The 21,907-nt window shown below is 47.8% G+C and overlaps 2 pseudogenes; one reads left to right on the top strand and one right to left on the bottom strand.

Moving 5' to 3' along the window:
• Window positions 1-15,956: 15,956 nt before the first annotated feature.
• On the top strand, window positions 15,957-20,793 carry LOC136450529 (subtilisin-like protease SBT3.9; annotated as a pseudogene).
• Window positions 16,517-17,582, bottom strand: LOC136451199 (polygalacturonase At1g48100-like; annotated as a pseudogene).
• Window positions 20,794-21,907: the final 1,114 nt, after the last annotated feature.

The raw sequence follows: 21,907 nt of genomic DNA, 5'->3' as shown, positions 1-21,907 counted from the left end.
ATCCATCTGGTTGTAGCCCCCGAGCCTCTTGCTATTTGGAACAAGGAGCTGGAGGATCTTGTCTTGAAGTTGCTCTGATTGTTCGTTGAAGTTTTATCAAAAAGAACTCGAATATGGCTCGTTCGGGTTCTTTTTGTCGTAATGTCTTGAAGTGGTCCGCGTTGAGGAAGTCTTTTGGTGACGTGCGCTTTTTCGAAGAAAAAGTGCACTCACTGAGTGTAGCCCCCGAGCCTCTTGCTATTTGGAATAAAAAGTTGGAGGGTCTTGAATCTTTATGTTGTTTGAAAATTTGTGTTCTGAAGTAGTCCCCGAGACTTGGATTATGTCATCATCCGAGTAGTTTTGCGGCATCTTTCCGAAGCAGCCCTTTAGTCTTGGATTAAACCATCATCCGAGTAGTTTCGCGGCATTTGGCCTCCGAGCTTATGTCTGGGTTTTTTTTTCTTCGGAAAGAACTCGGTTACATGGCCTTGGCATACTCTCCGCTAGTCTTCTGTTGTCGGATGTAGTTGTGTGGAGTTGGTTGGGTGTAAATGCTGTTTGTTGACGGGTTGTACCGAGGTGGTATATCCTTCCGAATATGCTTGTCCTTGGTCACTGTTCCTTCACGCCTGAGTCCTTTTTTATTGAGTTCTATCTTTTCACTGTTTCCTTTGTCAGGTCTTTACCTTTGGTGCTCCCGGTTCATGTGCACCGCTCTTTTGGTCTATAAATACCCTCCTGTGGTGCTTGTTTTTAAATCATTGAGCATTTTGTTGAGTGGCCTGAAGTCTTTGTAGTCATGGATATGGTAGTTTGTGAAGTTGAGCAGCTCTCGGGCGTATCTTGTAGTTGTTGTGTATCTCGTCGTAGCTGGAGGAAGTCTTGTGATAGGGGTTAGAGGTAGACTAATCCCGTAGTGGCATTGCATCAGGAAGTTGGTGGCGGTAGTTGGAGGAAGTCTTGTGATGTGGGCTTCGTCCCTTCATCCGGCAATTGGCTGGTGCTCTTTGTCTGCCCTATGGCTGTCCGGTGCAGATCAACACCTGATCCTGCATCACGTCGGGCTTGGGTAGACAGATGCCTACCAGCCTCCTTTGGTCCATGCTTTCCTGCTGTGCTGCTGATTTCCGTCTTGGATGCACTGTGTTCGTCCTTTGAAGAAAACAGTGTATCCAAGGGCGGTTTGTTCTACCTGGCAGCAAATTGGAACACGTAGTCGTTCTAGAGCCTAGCTGTGTCCGGGTTCCTCTTTGCTACCTTGCTTGTTGTAGTACCGAGTTCATCGGGTCTTGTAAGATGTGTAATCTTGTACTTCTTGATTTTATTTGTAATAAAAAAGATTCTTGCCTTCTTAGTTGCCATGCTTTCTCCTGCTGTATTGCTTGTGGAATTTCCGAGTTCTTTTTATCAAGAACCAGGTTCTTTTGTTCCTTCAGAAGTTACCCTCCCTTTCTTCTTTGAGGATGGGTTGTTCTTGCAGTTATCTGATGGCTTCGCAGTAGTGCTGGATGGATAAATCTGAAATCTGCCCGTTGGATTGTACCATTGTGTGGATTTGTGCCCTCCGTCGTTTTAGCTGCGTCAGTAAATGGACCGTTGCGTTCTCACATGGTGTTTTAACGGGCCTGGTGGGCCGTTTCTAACACTGTAAAATTTATTTATAGACCCTTCGTCCTCTTTTTCTTTACTGCCTTTCTTTTGCCTTCAAACCCTAGCTCTTAATCATCCGCCGTCGCCATTGCCGCCGCCGTCCTTAGTGCCGCCATCTAGGTTTTCTTTTTCCTCTGATTTCTTTTTGCCTTCGTTAGTACATGGGCAAGAAGAAAACCACCATTAAGTCCCAGTCTTCTTTCGTGGACGAGGAGTCTTCACTCTCCTTGATCGAGAATCAGGAGTTTGTTGCCATGAGGGCCACCCAGAAGTTTTGGCCGGCTCCGACAACCACCGAAGCGCAGCTTCGTGAGCTTGTCAGCGACGGCTTGATCTAGGGCTAGGCTTTTGCTGAATGGAGAGTTCCAGGCGAGCATCGAGTTCCTGTTCTAGTTCCTGGTGAGATCGTTCTTTTTGTCTCATTCATTCGTGCTGGACTTTGTCTTCCCGCCTCCGCTTTTCTTCACCAATTTCTTGATTATTTTGGGATTTGCCTAAACCACCTTGCTCCTAATGCAGTTCTTCACCTTTCTGTCTTTGTTCATCTTTGTGAAGCTTTCCTTGGAATTCCCCCTTCTCTTTCTCTGTTTCGTTACTTCTTTCGCCTGAAACCCCAACCCCGCCGCGAAGAAACCAGCGTTCTTGGCAGTTGCGGGATTTAGTTTCGCCAGGGTCTTAAGAGCAAGTTCTTTGACTATGACCTGGTTGATTATGTAAAAGATTGGCGTGCTGACTGGTTTTATGCTGCCAATTTGATCCCTTCCCTTGTCGTCCACTCTGGATCTGGTCCTGTGGTGAATGACCGATGGGATAAGAAACTTGAGTCACCTGCTGAGATTCAAGTGATCTAGCCATTCCTTGATAGGATTAGCATGCTGAAACAGCAGGGTTTAACCGGTTTCGGTATTGTTTCGAGTTTTCTTCATCGTCGAGTTCAGCCTTTGAAAGAGCGGGAGCACCTTGGCTTCGAGTATTCTGGGGCCGAGGATCCTTCACGCATGGTCCCAGCTCTTGAGCTGACCAATAAGGAGGTACTCGAGCGTCTCCAGAAGATGTTGAAAGGAGTGAGCGTTATTCCTCCTGTTGTCTCCGAGTTCTCTGCCAACAACCCGCCCCCAGCGGTGAGTTGTTTATCTCTTTGTTTGGGTACTTTATGTACTCTTGCTGCATCCATTTTTGCTTAGCTTTTCCTTATCTTGCTATTTTATCCTTTTTCGTAGGAGCTTGGGCGGAACTTTGTTGACCTGATCCCTCTTGATGTTCTTCCTGTCGTGGCGGAGACTGGGGATAAACTTGCTGGAACTTCTGCAACTAGTAAGTCCCCAACCTCTACAGCGCTTCCTGGAGTTTCTTCCGGATTTGTTGATGTATATGAAGAATATGTTCCTCGTCTAGTCCCTCGTGGTCCTCATAGTGTCCCGAAGAGGGGGCCAACGGATGGGTCTTCATCTGGCCTGCCTGTCTCCAAGAAGTCTCGCAAACCAAGTACTCTCTCAGGTACTCCAGTTGTTGCTAGCATGCTCTTAGGTGAGCACATTTAATACTCTTTGTTCCTTTGTTTTCCTGTTTTTCTCTTGAACCGAGTACTTTTTATTCTTTTTTTTCAGCAGGTGCTTTGGTTTCCTTGGTTGAGGCCGAGGGAGAGGAGGATGACGAAGTACCCCTCATCATGCGGCGGTGAGTTGTTTTCATATTCCTGTTGCATTAAATTTCTCTTCTTTGTCTTGACTTTTAGCCTTGAACTTTTTGAAGTAACCGAACGTCGGGTACGAGTTCTTCTAAGGCTCCCGCGCCGACTTCTTCTGAAGCTCCGGTGTCAAGTTCTTTGGTAGCCTCGGTACCGAGCTCTACCGCTCCTCCGGTGCAGAGTTCTTCCATGGCTCCAGCCCCGGCTTCTTCCGTGGCTCCGGTATCTGCTATCCCGCTCCCGTCGTCGGGTGACGGGGATGTTTTCGTCGTCGTGGTCCCCCCTGCGAGGCCTTCTTTTGGCTTTGCGAAGAAGAAAGTGGTTGGGTGAGTAGATTCTAGCTTCATCCTTTTGCTTCTGTCTTCCTTCTTCTGGTTCTCATCGGTGCTTTCTTTTATCAATTTTCAGTCTTTCGTCTTCTCTCGTTTCTTCATCGACTTCTTCTCAGCCTTCCGCCGTGCCATTGAGTTCCGAGCCTTAGGACTCACAACATACTGTTGGTGAAGTTGCTGCGGGGGCTTTGGAGCTACCTGGCGAGGTTGCGGACTTGGCCACCCCGGAGGTGACTGTGGCTGTTGCGTCGGGTCCTTCTGAGGGATTGGCTTCGGCTTCCCGGGAGGTTGCTTTGGTCGTTCCTTCTTCGCCCCAGCCGGCCTCTCCTTCCCCTTCTCTTGCTTCCGGCGGTCCCTCTTTTACCGATGACGTGGTGCAACAGTTCGATGCCACCCATCGGCTATCGGAGCTGACCGCAGCCTGGGGGAGCTTGGCGTCCTCTGCGACTTCTTTCGGGGAGAAGCTTCACGTAAGTTTTTCTGAGATTCTTTCTTAGGCCATTTGTTTTGCCTTCGTCCTTACGCCTTATTTTTCTCTTTCTTTAATTGTTTAGACTTTCTCTCGTGACCATACCGGCTTCTTCTTTTCGTCTGAAACCGAGAAGAAGTTGTCCTCCGAGGTAAGTTCTCTAAAGACTGACCTTGACCTCCTCCGGGCTGAGTTGGAGACTGAGCGTAAGTCGCATCAAAAAGAGGAAAAGGCTCTCCGTGCCCGGGTGGTAGAGGTAGAGAAACAGAGAGACACTGTTGCCTAGGAGTTGGAGAAATAGAAAGATGCTGCTATCCGGGAGGCTTCAAAGAACTCGGAGGCCATGAAGAGCTTGGAAGCCGTGAAGAAAGAATGTAAAGGTATTCCAGGTTCTCTTTGTTTCTTTCAGTATTCAAACCTTTCCCTCCTACTGACTTGTTGTTTGGTGTCTTGTCCAGCTCTCCGAGTTGAAGGAAAAAAGCTCTCGGAGGGCATTGATGAAATGAAGACTCTTGTTCGTACAAGTCATAACAAGGCTGAGGAGGTAATTACTCATGCTGAAGAAGAACTTGCACTTGCTAAGTTGATCAGGCGTGGAGCTGATAAAGATTTTGTGCAGGCCCAAAAAACTATTGAAGACTTGTTTGGGAAGCTGGCGACGGCTACTGAAAATTGGAACGTTTTGTGGAAATCCTTTCGTTCAGTAGCTGATGTTCTCCGGACTCCAGCGGATGACGGGCAATCTTGGGCTCAGTTCATTCCTCGAATTCCGACTCGTTTCCAAGAGTTCGCGAAGAAGTGCGCTCAAGTATGTACCAAGAATGTGCTGGCCTAGGTTCGGGTCCTTGCTCCAGAGGTGCCTCTGTCCAAGATAACAGAGGAAGCTGATAGCCAAGAATACCTTGATGCCGTTGAGAGGATGGAGCCTGAGGTCGAAGGTTTAGCCAGTAGGGTTGTAGACAATCTTAATATTGATATTTCCCTTCCTGATGACAATTCCTGATCCAATTGACCAGCCTCTTGTAATATTACACTCCTCTTCAAATGAAGATTCTTTATTTTCGTTGATGTATTCTTTGCCCGGGTGTGGTCGGAGTTACTTGACTTGCTGAGTACTTTGTCCCATTTTCGTCTCTGCCCTGTAAACAACTCTGTGCGTTATCCTGATGAAATCCCTCGATTTGTCGAGTACTTTTCTTTTCTTCCTCTTTTGTGATCCGTCGAGTGCTTTGTCCGTGCTATGACTTGTTAGATGTAGATCTTTGTGTTGACAACCTTTCGTCTACGCTATGTAAAACGACTCGGCATAGAATGTTGCCTTGACAAACTTCGGCATTCGAGTGCTTTCTTGAGTGGCGCTTGTGCTTTTCTGAGGAAAAAGTATTCCTATCTGGATGTAGCCCCCGAGCCTCTTGCTTTTCGGAACGAAGAGCTGGAGGGTCTTTTTAAGCTTAATTTCGGTCGACTAGTTTTAGGTGTTAGCTTTTAGCTACCCTCATCGGCGGGCTCAAGCGTCTTTTCAGCTATTTTGCTCTCGGCCGGGATGCTCAGGCATGTTTTCAGCCATTTTGCTTTTTGTTTCGGGTGTTAGCTTTTAGCTACCTTCATCGGCGGGCTCAAGCGTCTTTTCAGCTATTTTGCTCTCGGCCGGGATGCGTAGTCGCTCTAAGTTCTTCCAGTGCTTCTCGGATCCTATCGTAGGGCGTGTTCGCTGCACGCCTTTCTCCGACTTCTTGTTTAGATTTTCTTCTATTGTACTTGGCCAGGCCAGACTCGTATCTTACCCAAGCTTCCTTGCGCTGCCTGGCTCGGTGTTGGCGCCCTTGTTTTAATTTGTTTCTTCTTTCTCTGGCTTGTTTCTGACTTTTGGTCTCACCATCATACCCCTGGATAAATGGTGATATGTTGGATTCAGATTCGTCTGATGACCTGACGTTAGGTGCTTCTGGTGGGTCCAAAGGTGATTGCGGACGACGAACCATGAACACCTCCCGCGTGTGAATTGCTTCGTCATAGGTGTTGTTTCCCATGCTGTCACAGTTGTTGATAATTTCAGTAGATGCTTCATGATTACAGATCGAATCCCCTTCTTGATAGGGTAGGATTGCTGTTGTTGTTGTGCCAACTAGTTGGGTTCCGCTATCTTCAGGAACGGAACCTGGCCAGTGGATGATACAGTATTGCGATGTTATCGTTAGCACGAGACCCTCCTGGGCCCCTGTCAGTGGTATCCCAAGCATTGGATTGAAGGATCTTTCGAACTATCCCTGATAGGATTTTGCCATGTTGTCGAGCCCAAATGGAAAAGAATTCGACTTCTTGAAAGAACTCTGAGTGTAATCCGAGTTGTTTTGGGTTGTGCTCTGGAATCCTGCCGAAAAAGAACTCGGTTTCTTGAAAGAACTCGGATAAAACTTTACCTTGGACACGGAACTTGAATTCGAGTCGGATGCGCGTAGCCGTGAAATATGATTTGAATCAGATATTATGAGCTGCGCGAATCTTCTGGTGAGCTGATCCGTCGTAGTTGTCGAAATAGGAAATTCTTCATGATGATCCGGATCTTTGAGGAGATGGCCTTGAAGCTTGCCGTAGTTGTCCGCCTCGCAGATCCATGAGCCAAAGATGAAAGTTGATCCCGTCGGGAAGATCATGTTATCGAGGTCCATCGAGCTCCCGGATGGCGTTTGCAGGAACTCGATGGTAAACGCAGGGAGACAATGATTTATACTGGTTCGGCACGCCGGAAAGTCACGGCGCCCTATGTCCAGTCTGGTGTGGATAGTATATTGTGCCCTGCGCTATTTGTTGTGTTGCGAGGTATGTTGTGGTTGTGAGTTCTGTTGGTTATGTGTCGGTCGGTGAGAGTTGTCACGGCGAGTTATCGACGAGTGCCATACGCAGAGATCCGTAGCGAGTTGTTGATCGTGGTTGATGGGAATTGTAGCGTCTTGTTGACAAGGGCCAACGAGAATCGCGGCGAATTTTGATCTGAGGTCCACCGAGCTCTCGAATGCAAAGCGCCGAGAACCCCTACCTGGCGCGCCAGCTGTCGATGTTTTACCACCGATAGCCTGCCACGGGGGTACCCGAGGCAGTATGTTCGGGCTTCAGCATATGCAGAACTCGATGGTGAACGCAAGAGACAAACAACTTATCCTGGTTCAGACCCGCGATCGTTGATCGAGTAACAGTCCTACGTCCAGCCGGCGTTAGCCTCTACGTTGGATTGATTATGAAGTGTCGTACAATTATTGTTCTATTGTCCTCTTCCCTAGGAGCCCTGCCCTCCTTTATATAGTCAGGAGACCAGAGTCCTAGTCGGTTTACAATGAGAGTTCCTAGTAGGATTACTGAATAGTACTACTACTAAGATTACATGGGAAGAATCCTAGTTAGACTAGATCTTCTCTCTCCCTTGCGGGGTATCCTGTGGGTCCCGCATCAACAGCTCCTCCGGCGGTTGCATGCCTCCATACATAGGCGGTTTTGGCCGGTTTCCTAATTTATCAGCGCCAAGCCGACCATGCTTCACTATATAAGAAGGGGAGCTCACCATTCAAACACACACCATTTGGAGCTACACACCTCCCCTCTCTCTACTTGTACTCTCTTAGTTTTAGTAGTGGTATTTGGAGCTAGCAAAGCTATCAAGGAGGGCTTGGCTCCTTGGAAGAAGAGTGACATCTTGGTATGAATAGTACTATGAAGAGTTCTTCCGTAGTCATGCTCTCATATCATTTATATAGTAGTGCATATGAACTAGAGTATAGTTGTCTTGTTATAATCATGATATATGAATTAGCATATAGTTTGTGTGTTATGATCTTAACATGTTCAACTTCATACTTAATCATTCATATGGTTTGTATGAGTAGAAGTAGAGCTAGGGTTGAGGTGACGGTTCATCGTTCCTTTGGGTTTGCCCGTATTCTTCCTTGTCGATCCATAGGGTCAGAATTCTAGGGGATATGGGTAGTTTCATTGTACACGGGCGTGGTGCTCGGGTGCACAGGAACCTTCAGATATGATGGTGCCCCCGATTCAGGGGTAGGCGACAGGTGGTGATAGCCCTGTCCGTCCCTTGTAATCCCCCACGTTCGGGTACTGTGTAGGAGTTTTAAAGTCTCTCACGCTTGCTGGCAGACCAGTGCTCGGAGATATCCCCGTTCATCTTAAACTTAGTTCTAACTCTAATCATATAACTTGTATGATCGTTAACTGTTCTTTGCATGGCTATATTAGAACATGCCGGCTCCATGTAGGAATATTTTTTATTCTTTGTTTTCTCCTTTATCCTTGAGGTTGGCTCAGATGTGTGTCCACTAGGGATGAAAACGGTATGGATATTTTTCCGACCGTATTCGAGACCGAATCCGTTTAGAGGGGTTGAGATTTGTCTGTATCCGAGTCCGAATATTCAACATCCGATACCGTATCCATATCCGAATACTCAAATCGCATATTTATGATGTCGATATCTAATCGTATCCTATCCGGCAAAGTTGACACTATTCGTATTCGAATCCGAATCCGGACAGAAATATGAAAACAAATGTAATATTAGTGGTATCCGTCCGTATCCGATCCGTTTTCATCCCTAGTGTCCACTATCCTTAAAATACAGTTTTTACCCCTGTCATGAACTACTGGTTTACTAATGCAAGTATGTAATCTTGTTCATGCTCATGCTAGACTCTTCTACCTTGCCATCCTTTGAGAAAATATAAATAACGATACCCTGAATACATCCAGGTGAAATGCTACAATGATAGATCCGTGCGCTTACGGATATTTTTTGTAATCATTAAGAACTATCGTAGTTGGTATTTCTTGGTGGCGTCGCTAAGGTTAACTCAATCTTAGTGATGGTGCTGAGAAATACCAACAGGCATTTCTGATGCCGTTGCCGGTGATGGACTTAAAACCTCCACACTTGGTGATTGCGCTAAGAAATGCCAACAAGCATTTCTGGCGCCGTTGCCGGGGATGGACTTAAAACCTCCACACTTGGTGATTGCGCTAAGAAATGCCAACAGTCGCGTAGCTGAGCATCGTGCTCCTCCCTTCCGACTCGCGAGCCTAGTGGCACCCTCCACTCTCTCCCTCGCACTCTCCCTCCCGAGCACGGCGGCACGCACACCCTCTCCCTCCCGAGCATGGCGGCACACCTTCTACCTCCGAGCCTGGCGGCGCCCTTCTCCCCCACAGTCGATGGCGACGCAGGGATGCCGGATCTGGCCGATGGCGGCATAGGGAGGCCGGACATGACTGATGGCGGCGCAAGGAGGCTGGATCTAGCCAGTGGCGGCCCAGGGGGCGGATGCGCCACGGGCGGCTATCCAGAGCCGCACCAGCAGCAGTGACGCATGTGGATCCGACGAGCGGTGGCGCTTGGATGGGCTTGGCGGGACTCGTCGATGGGCTCAGCGGGCTCCATTGACCGGCACTGTAGCATCACGCCACACCATGCCGCGACGTGGGAGCAAGACCATGACGACGACCGTACCAGAACGTGCGCTGACGCCAGGACAAGACGGTCTTCCTTGCAAGCCAAGCTTACTAGTTTTCCCTCCTTTAGGGTCACGACCACTCGGTCGGGAAAACCTCTCTCTGTATGTAACCTGGCCCTTTGACTCTATATAAGGGTGGCCAGACCTCCCATTCAGGGGGACGGTCTCTCGAGACTTTATTCGGGCATCCATTCTCCACACTCTTCTTATCTCTTTCCCTTAGCTTACACACCCTATTATAAGAACTTCAGAGCATTCAAACGAGGAACATGCACTCGAACTATATCTGACACAGGACGTAGAGCTCCGGCACTCTCCTATCCACAAACCATGAAAACCTAAATCTAATTACGCCACAAATTATACAAGATTCATCAAAAAGACATAGCATACGCATTAACTAACTTTTTTGAGCAACCTCCTTCAAAAAAATGAAGATCAAAATCTCCCACCTTATAGTTTGCAATTCTTGGATCTCCAAAGACGCCAACAATGGTGTCTTTGCTCTGACCGAGGAAGAAGAGTACTTATAAATTATTTGTTCTGGCAATTTTTAAAGGCACCGCCAGTATATATAAATCCTATATTTATACTGACGATCAATTAAGCTAACAGCTAGTATAGATTTAACTTACATTGGTGATCGTCTTAAGTGCACCGCCGATATAAATCTAGGATTTATACTAGCTTTGTCTTAAAAAACGTCATATAAATATATTTAAGCTGACGGTTTATAATCATGAGCCGACACTTTTGTGCCTGCTTTATGAACCACGGATGGAGAAAAAAAAGCATGGCATCAACAAAATTGTTTCTGTACTAGATGCCAGAAGCAGAAAGTGAAGCCGATATCTTACCAGTCGAAACATAGTCTGTAACTGTTTGGATGCTCATCACAATATTCGCGTATAAAGATGATACGGTCTATCTTTGCAAGAGTGCACCATGAAAGCTCACACAAAAGCCAGACATGGAGTGCCATATAAAATTATACTCCACTTAGGATACTCACGAGTGGCATAACGTCAGAATCACCCAAAAAAAACGTGACGGAGGTTAATCTAGGCTTACTAGCAATTATGAGTACTCCACCAAGAGAAGAAATTGCATCGTTATCACATTGCCTTTAATTTTGCACTTGAAAGATACAGCAATAGCCTGTCTATTCGGTGGGCACGCTGTCGCTGTGGTGGCACACTGGCACGCGCACTCTGGACGGCCGCTTGGCACTGCCGGCCGCGCCGCTCGTGCAAATGTGATAGCTCGTTGAGTGTGGACACAAAGAAGAATCCCATGTTTCTTGTCTCTGCTCTCTCTGGATGAGGCTGTCATGAACAGGCGGGTGGTGGAACCGGAATATGTGGTTGACCCTGACGAGTGCGCAAGCACGTGTGCATCGCGTCATCGATCACCGTGAAATTGTAAATTGCTGTACCAGAGTACATTTCTTTCTCTGGTTGCTATCTAAAAATAAGCTCTTAACCAGATATTTAAAAAGAAGGACAATTATCTGTTGGATATCTAAAGCGATGGTCTTTTGTTGACGGACATCCACTTTGGAGCATTTTACCACTCTGGTTCGGTGAAATTAGGCCATAAGACACCGCGGATCGATTGCAGCAAGTTGAGGAGAGAGAAAATTTCGTTCTGGACATCTCCCTCTCCCTGACGCGCGGGCCCCACCTGCCATCGTCTTCTTCCTCCTTTTCTCCTCTTCTCTTCTTCCATTGCTGAGCAGTAGCCACCGCCGTCGACCAGCCCCGGCCACGCAGGCGCACGGACGAGCTGGCGAGCTGCCGCAGCCGTGGCCATGAGGGCGAGCTGGCGAGCCTCTGTCGCGACCACGAGCGCCACGTGCGAGCAGCCGCCCTCACTGCTGCTGCCGGCGATAGGAGCGCCGTGCGGGCACGCGTGCTGGTGCTCGGCCGCGTCATAGCCGCGTAGGACAAGCAGACAGGCAAGCGGACGTGGGCAGCGGCGGCGGCGTGAGCAACCGTGCCCGAGTAGTGGCGGCGCGTAGCAGGCAGCGGAGACGGCGGCCCGGACAGCAACGGCGCATGGCAGCGAGCTGCAGTGGTGGCGCGCAGGAGGCAAGCAGCGGCGGTGGCGCGAGCAGCCGGACCCAGGCAGCAACGGCGTGCGGCAGCGAGCTACAGCGGGGAGCGCTCTCAGCAGGCAAGCAGCAGCGACGTGAAAATGTCCTGCATGTTAGTCAACTAAATCCAATCGAGTGTTTATAAAACTGAGATTAGCTTTGCACCGTGGCCACGTTGACGAGGATATGGGCCAGTTAATCTCGTCTGCTGATCTAGAGATGATCGGTTTGCGTGCATTGCTTTCTAATCTCTAGTGTATTTCTGATTTTTTTTTTCCAACAGAAAAGGAGGTATTTGACGTAAGCATGATGTCATGCTGACATCACTCTGCAGCAGCGGGACGGCCCCGCTTGGCCTGCGTTCGGCGTAGCGCCGCTACGCGGACGCGCGCCCGGAGGGGTCGCGCAGGGACCTGCAGAAAGCGCCTAGCTAGGCTCAGTACCCGGAGGACGCTAGAGACGCCAGCGGCATGGCACCCGGCGTTAGCGTGCTTGGCCAGCCGTGGGGAAGACCCTGATTTGAAACCGAGAGAAATCCTTGCGTCTTAGAGACTTAGACTCGAACGGCGATCTCGACGGCCGCCGACGCTTAGACTCGAACGGCGATCTCGACGGCCATCAATGGTTAGACTCAAACGTCGATCTCGATTGCCGCCGGCGGTCTCGACGGCCGTCGACGCTTAGACTCGAATGTCGATCTCGATGGCCGCCGACGCTTTGCGAGCTAGACGGATGAAGCCACGACGTCGCCGGAGAAGACCTGGCTGTGCATCGGCGGAAGTTAGCTAGCCTGCCAATCCACATCGAGCATCAGCCGTGCCTCGTCGCCGGCCAATTTCATTTTTTGCCACGCCGCCGCCATGGCCAAGCTGAGCAAGCTCGCAGCCACTGCCGTGCGGCCACGGGTCAGCGGAAGAAGAAGGAGCCGGGGGCAAAAAAAAAAAAGACGTCTGAGGCGCGGTCCCGGACGTGGAGCCGCGGACGTCGGAGGCGCAGGCCCGAGCGCCGGGGGCGTGGCGCCAGAGCATGCCGCCGGAGGCGCAAGGCCGGGAAGCGGGAGAGAGGAAGAAGAAAGCGGCAGAGCAAGAATGTCATTTCACCGCTGTTCTCTCTTCTCAACCGGCTGCAACCGGTCCGCGATGTCCTGTGGCCTAATTTCACCGAACCAGAGTGTCTTCTGGCAAAATTCTCCAAAATGGATGTCCACCAACAAAGGACTATCACTCCAACGGATAATTGTCCCAAAAAAGAAAGGTAGACAACCTCTCTTGCTTGTTCTATTCTGAGACCGAGATTGTTAACTGTTTTTTATTTGATTGTGTGCAGTAGCAAAGCAGCTCTGAGAGACTATTTTAGAAATTTTCAATAGACCTTGTGGCGCTAAATTCTTAGCTGTTGGACAGATATGGCTAAGCGATAAAAAGTTGTAGTTGTTAATATGTTTTCCCGGATGTAGCGGTGTAGCCCTTGGGGCTTTGAAAACTAAGGAGCTGTTTGTGTTTTCAGGAAGATCCTTGGAAGGATTTGAAGTCCTTAGCTTCTGAAAACCGCGGTCATGGTCCAGCGCACCGGAGCACCATATGAAGGGGCCGTTTGGCTAGGCTATTTTCGGCTCCGGCTCCCATAGTGTAGCGTCACTGTAGCACACAGGAGCTGGAGCCGGGGGATCAGAACTGTCGATGCACGTTAGAACTTCCGATGTTGTCATTATGAAATGAAATGAGAGTACGCCTAATGAGTTCTAGCTCAAACCACACTTGGATATATGAGTTTGGGGATGTCCAATAGCAAGACATAAAGCACCTGCACTCACAAACACGCACAACCAAGTATAATGAGATAAACACAAATATTGTAATTCAAAATACAAATTAGACAAGGTTTGTTTTACTGAAGCTCGGGCCTCCACACTAGCCATACGTCTCCGTTTAGGAAGCCATGAGTGACCACTCCGTGGTGCACTCTAGCTGGGTCTCTTTCAACCACTGTCATCGATCCACTAAGCTTGATCTCTTCCCTTGCGGAGGTGAGATTGGGCCCTCACAAACTTGCCACGGCACACCACAAGCTTGGTTGCTCGTCGGCGCCTCCTAGCCATCTAGGAGCCAAGATCCAAAAGTACCAAATGTCTCACGAAAGATTGACGAAGCCCACAACTGCTCAAGGATTTGGCTTGCTCTCTATTTTGAAATTCACTCAACCCACCACTTGTATTTCTCAAGAATCGCTCAATCTCACAAAGAGAGGGTATATGCAGTGTTCACAAGGATCTTGGTTCGGTTATGGATGTTGGGGAGCAGCAGCAAGCCCTCCAAATGAGGGGGAGGGGATATAAATACCCCACATGCGCGAACTAGCAGAACATCGAAACTTCTTATGGAAACCTCGAAACTTTTGACGTACGTCGGAACTTCCGACAAAAAATGTTGGAACTTCCGCAAGTCCAAAAATAGCGCATGTCACTCTATGAAAAATGCTATAACTTTTAGCTCCAAACCCACTAGGGGGCCTAAATGCACTTTTTGTCCAATAGTGCAACATTTGAAGAAGCAATTCGTTCTCGCAAATGGATGGATTTGGCTTCACTAGGTTTATCCTGGGAAATGTGGACGAGGATTGATTCTGTTTTGGTGTTTTGGTGAGGGTACGCTTTGCTTTCTGGACCGAGGGTGTGTTCCATCCCAAATTCCCAATGTTGTAAAATGTTTTATCTTGATGAAGCTGGGGGCTTGGTCCTTTTACTCTAAAAAATGTAAATTGCATTCAATAATAGAGATTGTGTAATTAGTAAGTAGTTAATTATTACTTCTTCATTTGATTTGGTATATTTGAGACATTCGCGATGGTGGTGGAGCCCAACATGAGGGTGCTGCTTTTGTTGTCGATGTCGGCCTGAACTCGCACCTCTTCTGCATGGTGGTCGACCACAACTTCAATGTCATCAGCATGGATGCGGGCTATACATCTAACATGAACGCGAACATGCTCGTGCTTGCCTCAGGCCAGACCGTGGATGCGCTCATGACCACCAGCACTGATCGGGAGCTAGTACATGGAGGTGTTCGTGCACACACCATCGAGCTGGGGCTCAGCCAGCTGCCTTGCGACCCGTCACAGATGAGGTGCAATGGGACCACCACCGCCGTGGTGACGAATGACATCTGCTCATTCCCCCTCATGTACCCTAAGACATCTCTCCGAGGGGCACACATGAACGAGGTGACGGGCTCTTCACGACCTACTTCTCGGATGGCTCGCCGCCAAGTGACATGGCGATGGCGCTGGGGACCAAGTTGAAGAGGTTTAACTAAGCTACAATTTGGTTCTCCCTTTGCTTTGTTCTTTATACTTGTGTTTACTTTCATTGCTTTTAGGACTTGTTAAGTGACAACTAGGATTCATGCTAGTGTGTGCTTAGCATGGGTTTCATTCTTGTTCTTAAGGACCTTAATCTTAGTGTGAAACTTTGCTAAGGACATGGTTAACTTGTTAGCCCTAAGAACTTTCTTAATCAATTTGCTTTGTAGAAGAACTTAGGCGCTAAGAAGGTTGGGGGTTTAGTTTTTGCATAGGCTAAGGTTTGTTTCTTTAACATTTAGAGCCCAATTCAAGTCCCCCTCTTTGGCCATAATGTTCATACACCAATCAAGTCCTTTGGGTCGACGAGTGGCCCATCGGTGAAACCTTAGAACAGGTAGGCGAAAGAAGGGGTGGCATCGACTGGTATGGTGACGGCATTAGGCAATGCGACGTAGTTCTGTCGTCTTCTATGCTCTCTTCTCTATAGGATTGATGGACGTTTTTGGTCTCTGTGGCAGGGGCGGCAAAACCCTGGGACGTGTTGAGTCTTCCCCCTAGATGAAAAAAATGATTAAACACAATATGAAAGCATCAAACCTCGCTAACACTGACTTAGAATAAACCCGAAAAATCGCTTATTTTGTGGCAGTAGATAAATCTTCTTTTGTTTGAAACATCATTTTACAAATCCTCGCTAATGAAACTGTTACCTCTCTTATACTGACATGTCCTAGGACGTACGGTTTATTTCGTATATTCCAGTCCAAACAATACTGGATGTAAGGAGGTGGGGGTACGAGAAGAACATGTGGTGTTGGAGTTTTCCTTTGGACTAATTTTTATGTAATTTTGTTGACCAAGGGAATAGAATCTTCTTCATATATAAATGTCTATAAATAGCGGCACATTTGTGGCACCTATCAGGAACCAACATACAACATAGGAAACTGGGAAACATGGGATTCTGTATTCCATCGCGTGCCCCGGTGGCTTCAGCGCTTCTGCTTTACCTTTTCTTGCCTTTACTACTGGGGGCACATGGAGGATCCCGTAGGGTAAGCATGCATGCCCGATGCATTGCTAACAGCTTTGTAAGAAGCTTCCAAAATCCAAACTCTAATCAACAATCTTTGTAGCTATATATTGTATACCTAGGCGATGTGAAACATGGACACCCCAACGATGTCATCGCTTCGCACCATGATCTACTCAGTGATGTTCTTGGAAGGTACGTACGTGTCCTCCTCTTAAAGTAGTGAAGCCATGTTACTTGCTGATTCTTCATTTAAGACGACTGATCCTGATGAATGATGTGCAAATTCATGGTTGATCGTGTCCCGTTATTTCCTCTTCCAGTATGGAGGATTCATTGGCTTCCATGGTTTACAACTACAAGCATGGCTTCTCAGGCTTCGCAGCGATGCTCACGGAAGACCATGCTGATCAGCTTGCAGGCCAGTCCTTTCAGTCTTTTTGCTCAAACTGGAATTCGCTCTCACTTGCTCTTAAGCCACGAAACCAACCAAAATCGCTTTTGGTTAAATCGGTTAACTTGGATAAAGACAATACAATTTATTCCTCCACGAGTAATAATTCAATACTAAATTTGCATGGGAGCCACCAGACAAGGAATGCATCCTACAACTTTCCCAAAAGCAAAAAATTGAAAGCAACTAGGAATACTTGCAATAACCGGAAGAGTCTCATAGAAATATATATATATATATATATATAAAATATGTTAAATAAGCAAATTGATTGAACATAATCGCAAACAGTTTCATGCTGGTCGATGATGATGGGGTTGCGCACGGCGTCCATGTGCATGTTCTCGACCGAGTCGGAGCCGGAGCTGCCCTTCCACGTCTTGATCCGGACGGCGTTGTCCGAGTAGTTCACCGCGTAGTTCACCGTTGGCCACGCCCGCCCGCGTGCCCTGCTTGCCCAGGCTCCCGATGCTCATGCCGTGGCCGACCACCGGGGCCGCAGGGAGGTGACGTTCTCGGTGTGCATGCTGAGGGTGCCGGCGCCGATGGTGACACACAGTCGTCGGAGTTGGAGACGGCCGTGTTGCTGATGAGGACGTCCTGGGCGTTCTTGACGTGGATGCCGTCGGTGTGGGGCACAGCGTCGGGGAGCTAATGGACAGGCCGCTGACGAGCACGCAGCGGCAGGTGTCGAACTGGACTGGGCTGTTCTTCACCTTGAGGCCTTGCACTTGCACCGTCTCGTTGTTGGCCATGAAAGACCTCAGCGCCTGATTATGGATATGACAGAGATCTGTTAGCCCACGGGATCTCCGGCTCGGAGATATCCGACCACTCACTAGCGTTGTCGAGCACACACTAGCAATGCCGACCACGAACTATCGTTAGCAACCACACACTATGGCTAGTGATAGAAGACGCGAGGGAGAACAGAACACACAGCACAAGTACCAGCGTTAGCCGGAGCTTTGCAGAAGAGATGGCAAACTGAACTTGCTCTCTTTACTGAGTTGCAGTGGCAAACTATTTATACAACTCTATCCATCTAATCCTAGTACAGCTACCATGCTGCTACAGTGACTAGATGTGACAGCAGGGCTGATTCTAGTGTCTGTCCCTGCTACGGCTATAGTGCGGCAGGTGAGGCGTTCAGCGCCTGCCCCTGCAGCGGTTACAGTATCACAGCAGGGAGTCTTTTCGGCGCCGTCTTTCCCTACCGTGTGTTCACACAGGGATGCAACAGATTATCTAACAAGATCAACGTCAACCCGTCGGATTTTTTTAACCGGTTTCAAGGATTTTTTTTTTCTCAACATTACTTACTCTTCACTTGATCACTTCATTCTAGAACTGTAGCTGAACATTTGTCAGTGCACCGTTAAAGTAACCATACTTTTTGTGGCTTCTAAATTAACTCTGCAGAGCTTCCTGAAGTCATCAGTGTCCATCTAAGCAGAAGCTGCAGAGCGACAACCACTCGTAGCTGGGACTTCCTTGGGATGAACTACCAAATGCCCAGTGGACTACTCCATAGAAGCAGATACGGAGAGGACATAATCATTGGGGTCGTCGACAGCGGTTAGTGACCAATCACAATCATGATCCATGAATTGATTCCATACTGCAAACACATGTCTTTTGGCGACCTGTCTAGTGCAAGTCCAAGGTCCACCAACACACCCCGCTGTCCCCTCAGGTATCTGGCCAGAGTCGAAAAGCTTCAGCGACCAAGGCTACGGGCCCGTGCCTTCACGATGGAAAGGCGTGTGCCAAGTCGGGCAGGCCTGGGACCGCGGCAACTGCAGCCGCAAGATCATCGGCGCGCGGTTCTACAGCGCCGACGTGCCCGAAGAGATACTGAAGACCGACTACCTGTCGCCCCGGGGCATCGACACCCACGGCACGCACACGGCCTCCACCGCGGCAGGCTCGGTCGTTGAGGCGGCCAGCATCCACGGGCTCGCCGCGGGCGCTGCGCGTGGCGGCGCGCCCCGCGCCCGCATTGCCATGTACAAGTCCCTGTGGGGAGAAGACGGGGGTGGCACCGGTACGTGCAGGCGTGCTCGCGGCCATCGACGACGCCATCCATGACGGGGTGGACGTGCTCTCGCTGTCGCTCGCTGTTCCCGATGAGAATTCGTTCGGCGCCCTGCATGCCGTCAAAATGGGGATCACCGTCGTGTACGCGGCCGGGAACGACGGGCCTAGTCCGCAGACGCTTGAGAACACGGCTCCGTGGGTCATCACAGTTGCCGCGAGCAAGACTGATCGCTCGTTCCCGACGGTTATCACGCTGGGAAACAAGCAACAGATAACGGTATGAATTGTTTGAATACATACAAATGCTGACTCCGAAGAATCAGCAGGCCGCCATGATTTTGTTTACATAGAAGCAATGAAGCATATGTTACTGATCTTGAGTATAAATACAACTCTTGCCTATTTTTCAGGGACAATCTCTCTATTACCAAGGGAAGAACTCAAACTCATCCAGGAGCAGTTTCAGAAGTCTTGCCAATGGAGACCAGTATGCAAAGCCATTAATTTTACTTTATTTTCTGCAAATGCTCCAAAAATTCTGAAATTGACAGCAACATTTTAACTTAATTTGTGTCTTCTCTTAGATGCACGCAAGATGATTTGAACGGTACTGATATTGAAGGGAAAATCGTGCTTTGCGCATCGCCAAATTCACCAACGACGAAGGGCCCATTCGCGTATTTGTCAGACGCGCGGCAAAACGTCGTGAATGGAGGGGGAACTGGACTTATTTTTGTTCAATACACGACTGACATTCTGGAAGCCTTGGGTGGCTTTCCATGGGTTCTTGTGGACATTGACACTGGTAAAAAGATCAAAAAGTACATCGACTCCGCCAGGTACACCACTTCCTGGATCCTCATTAGCACGTACAACAATGCACATAACAAGCTAGATCAATTCTTTCTCTATCATGAGCTGAGCCTTTCTCCGGTAAAATTCTGGTCGTTTCAAGCAGCTCACCGGTGGCGAAGATTGAACCAGCCCGCACCAGTACAGGTGCCCTGCTAGCCCCAAAAGTGGCATCATTCTCCTCCAGAGGTCCATCACCCGACTACGCTGATATTATCAAGGTACATAGAGTCAAATGTTGCGTCTAACAGTCTGTAGGCGCAAACATGCCATCACCTGTTGTCTCACAGCAGCCTTTGCTTCCTCCACAGCCTGACATAGCTGCACCTGGATCCAACATCCTAGCAGCAACAGGAAATTCTTACGGGATTATGTCAGGGACATCAATGGCTACCCCGCATGTAGCTGGCATCATCGCGCTGTTGAAAGCTCTGCATCCAAACTGGTCTTCTGCTGCACTGAAATCTGCAATCATCACCACTGGTAATAAAACCAAACACCGCTTTAGAAGACGATTTGACTTCTGAAGCCATGATTAGTTTACTAGGCAATACGTTACATGTATTTACCTCTATTTCATTTTGAATGCTGAAGCATCTGTAGCTGATGAAGATGGCATGCCAATACTGGCTGAAGGATTGCCTCGAAAGATTGCCGACCCATTTGACTATGGAGGTGGGCACATCAACCCTAACAGAGCCGCAGATCCTGGACTGATTTATGACATCAATCCAAAAGATTACAACTACTTCCTTGATTGCACCATCAAAACATCTGTTAGCTGCAATGCAACATCGACACCTGGGTATCTCTTGAACCTACCATCCATCTCAGCTCCAGATCTGAGGTATCCAGTTACCATGTGGAGAACTGTCACAAATGTAGGCGAGGTCAATGCAGTGTACCATGTTGCAATTGAGAACCCGGCTGGAATCAAGATCGAAGTTGAGCCATCTGTTCTTGTGTTCAATGCTGCAAAAAAAGTTCACACATTTCAAGTCAAGCTATCACCTCTGCGGAGGTTACAAGGGGATTATACATTTGGAAGCCTTACTTGGTACAATAACCAAAAGAAGGTCAGGATTCCAATAGCAGCCCGGATCACGATGTATGATTTATTTGCAGATGTTGCATAACTACGGTGGACCATTTATCCTTCATGGCAGCGCTCATTATCAGAGTTTTTTAGCACTATCCAAAAAAATTAAGAAAATAAGACATGACAATTGTCAAGTTTCATCGTGGCTTGTATTTATTTTGCTTGTAGCCAAATAGGCTATGCGTTGTCTAGATCTGTTTGTTATGTTATATACAACTCTGATAACTATGTCAACTTCCTTTTGTTGCTGTACTTTTCAGTTGCTACTTCAATAAATCTCTCTCTATATACTAAAGTAAATAGTATTTCTTTTTTGTCCAAAAATTGATGGTAAAGAAGTAGATTGGTCACAATTATGCAATAGGCAAGGTGCACCCATCGCAAGCGAGTGGTAGAGTAGCTCATTAATCCGATCGCACGTGGCACATCCTCCTCGCCACCAAATTAATCGGATATGGAATTGAGAAGGTAAAACTAGAGATCCCTCAGCCCACATGGTTGCTACCGAAAAAAGATATGCGTTTGCACCCACTTCCTTCCCCTCTCGTCTCTTCTCCATTTTGCAAGTGCTTTTCCTAAGAGCGGCAATGCTACATGTATTTACCTCTGTTTCGTTTTGCATGCTGAAGCATCTGTAATTGATGAAGATAGCATGCCGATACTGGCTGAAGGATTGCCTCGAAAAATTGCAGACCCATTTGACTATGGAGGTGGGCACATCAACCCTAACAGAGCAGCAGATCCTGGTCTAATTTATGACATCAATCTATTCTTGTGTTCAATGCTACAAACAAAGTCCACACTTTTCAGGTCAAGCTATCACCTATGTGGAGGTTACAAGGAGATTATACATTTGGAAGCCTTACTTGGTACAATAACCAAAAGACGGTTCGAATTACAATAGCGGCCCGGATCACGGTGTATGATTTCTTTGCAGATGTTGCGTAGCTGTGGCGAACCATTTATCCTGCATGGCAGCGTTCATTATTATAGTTTTCTTAGTACTGTAAAAAAATTAAGAAAATAAGACATGCCTAATGTCGTGTTTCATCGTGGCTTGTATTTATTTTACTTGTAGCAAAATAGGTTATGCGTTGTCTAGATCTATTTGTTATATATATAACAACTCTGATAACTATGTCAACTTCCTTTTGTGCTGTACTTTTCAATTGCTAAACTAGAAGGATACCTTGTACATTGTTGTGGGATTATCATAGAATAAAACCGTTGCATGTATAAACTAAATCAACATGATCTCACGTTCATTCTTATTAAAACTAGATAAGGCATGGTTTTTGCAGATGCACTGTTTTTTCTTATTACTTTCATTTATTTCTTCTTATTATTCTTGTTTTCTTTTTATTTCATTTACCTTTTCTATTTACATTGTTTTTTATATTT

Source organism: Miscanthus floridulus, chromosome 5 (genome assembly GCF_019320115.1).
Source record: "Miscanthus floridulus cultivar M001 chromosome 5, ASM1932011v1, whole genome shotgun sequence".
In the NCBI taxonomy this organism is placed as follows: domain Eukaryota; kingdom Viridiplantae; phylum Streptophyta; class Magnoliopsida; order Poales; family Poaceae; genus Miscanthus; species Miscanthus floridulus.
The sequence above is the reverse complement of the archived record's forward strand: the minus strand, read 5'-3'. Positions and strand labels throughout refer to the sequence as shown.